Source organism: Belonocnema kinseyi, chromosome 3 (assembly GCF_010883055.1).
Source record: "Belonocnema kinseyi isolate 2016_QV_RU_SX_M_011 chromosome 3, B_treatae_v1, whole genome shotgun sequence".
In the NCBI taxonomy this organism is placed as follows: domain Eukaryota; kingdom Metazoa; phylum Arthropoda; class Insecta; order Hymenoptera; family Cynipidae; genus Belonocnema; species Belonocnema kinseyi.
The window spans coordinates 160,849,307-160,851,824 of NC_046659.1; the positions used below are offsets into that span (position 1 = coordinate 160,849,307).

At 36.5% G+C, this 2,518-nt stretch overlaps 1 pseudogene; it reads right to left on the minus strand.

Annotated features, from left to right (window-relative positions):
* Positions 1 to 380: 380 nt before the first annotated feature.
* On the minus strand, positions 381 to 965 carry LOC117168756 (annotated as a pseudogene).
* Positions 966 to 2,518: the final 1,553 nt, after the last annotated feature.

Sequence of the window (2,518 nt, forward strand, 5' to 3'; positions counted from 1 at the left end):
ATACCGTCCGAAAAGTTCTCGATCGGAAGGTCTCCAAAATACGCCACAGTTTCAGCTATGAGCTCCTCATTTGAGTAAAAACGCTTACCGGTGAGTCATCTCTTCAGGTCAGGGAACACGTAATAGTCGTTGGGGGCCAGGTCTGGTGAATACGATGGCTGAGGAACCAATTTGAAGCCGATTTCATGCAATTTTGCTTGTGCAACTAAGCATGAATGAACAGGCGCATTGTCGTGATAATAAAGCGGTTTTTTCTTCTTCAAATGCGGTTGTTTTTCAGCGATTTCGTTTTTCAATCGGTCCAATAATGATGAGTAGTATGCTCCGGTTATGGTTTTACCTTTTTCAAGATAGTCCACGAATATTATGCCATGTGCATCCCAAAATACGGAGGCCATAACCTTTCCGACTCATTGTTGCGTTTTTGGACGCTTCGGTGCACTTTGGCCCGGTGGAACCCACTGTTTTGCCTGTTGCGTTGTCTCAGGAGTGTAGTAGTGGATCCAGGTTTCATCCATGGTTATGAATCGGCGCAAAAACTCGGTCGACTTACGCGAAAATAATGCCAAATTCTGGTGGGAAGTTGTCACACGAATTCGTTTTTGGTCCACTGTGAGCAAACGCGGCACCCATCGCGCGCAGAGCTTCTTCATACCCAAAACTGAATGAACAATATTGCCCACACGTTCCAATGATATACCTACAGCATTAGCTACCTCTCTCAATTTCACTTTGGGATCATTCAACATCATATCATGGATTTTTTCGACATTTTCTGGTGCAGTGACCTCTTTTGGGCGCCCAGATCGTTCAGCATCAACTCCGCTATGGCTATAACGAAAGTCGGCAAACCACTTATGAATTGTTCCAATCGACGGTGCAGAGTCCGGGTAATACTTATCCAGCTTGGCCTTGGTCTCGGATATCGTTTTCTTGCGAAGATAGTAGTGTTTGATCAAAACTCGAAACTCAGATTTTTCCATATTAAAAAAAACTCGGAGGTTAGTCGCTTCTCAGTGCTGTAACTTGTAAATGCGTAAACATAAATGGCTGAAGTTTTGACAGGCTCATTATGAGGATCAAGCTCAACGAAAATGGTTCCCCTTAGTGAATACTAATGCCATCTCTTAGAAAAGTTACCAATTCCGAAACCGTGATAAAAAGCAGTTACAAGAATATTTTTATAGCTGCTGCGCGCGCGCATTTCGCTTTAGAAATTATCTAGAGTACTACCGGAATCAGAAGCTAGCTTAATCATAAGTGGACTCTTGAGAGGCTCATTGTAGGTAGTGATTAATGGTTAAAACAAAAATTTCAAAACTCCCGAAACTCTTCGTTAATTTTTTATAATCTTACGTTCAATTGCTAAGAATAACTTTATATTAGATTGTTTACAGATCTTTTTCAGCTCGTTTACAGCTCGCCTGAAACTCGCCTGCGACTTACCTACAATTCCCCTACAATTCGTTTGTAGCTTGTACAGCAAACTTCAAACACTTGATGTGATTGTAGTCCATGCATTACGTCGGAAAAAAGTGTGAAATTCCATAATAAATCCAACCTGCAATGTTTTTAATGAGAAAGTTTCGTTTTGGGGTGCTTTTTGACATGTCAAAAATGCTAGAACTGATCAGTTGCCAAACCCGTTTTTTTTAACAGTTCCAAAAGTTACTTTTGCGGGGACGAATAATTCCCATTGCATTTTAGAGCAAAATTTCCAACAGAAAAAAGAAAGAAAACAAAATTATGAACAAATTTTTTGAAAAAAAATCAGCTAACTTTTATTGGTTAGGAGTTATGATACATTGAAAAGTCCCGATTTTTTGGATATTCAGCGATAAATCAGTAAGTTTAGAAAAAATACTGTGTATCCTTGCAAATAATTACTGCACGGAAAAGTGGTCCACAAATGAGTGAAACTAGACTTTCTAGACTTTATTTTTTTCCAAATAAATCCTGCCAAGTTCAGTTTGCGTTTATTGTTCTAGAAGATGAAACAGAGTCTATAAAAATCTGCATATATCTAAAAAAACTTTTTTAGACCTATTATTTTCGTAAGATCGAAAAAAAGTGCCCTATTCCAAATAAGTTACTACTTTTGACATTAATAAATAAATAATTGTTTATAAGAAAAGCTTTCTATCACTACTTATGTTTACTTTTCGGCCATTTTTTAACACTATTGTGGAAAAAAAAGTCACCGTAATTGATTGAAAATATGTAGTATGTTTTTATCCATAAACAAATATTTTTATTCATAATTGTATATAACAAAATGTTTCTATGAGCACAGTTGAGTATTTTTTGACTGCTTTTGTGGCAAAAAAGTTCTTATCAGTGATTCAAAATGTGACTTATATTTTTTATGGATAAACAAATCGTTTTTTAATAATTGTTTCTAACGATTTTTTCTAATGAATACTTTTTCTGCATTCAATTTTATACTTACCTTAAAGAATTTTGTCATTTTCAGTGATTTCCGTAAATTGTACATAATATCCTGAGACCATTTTTTGGC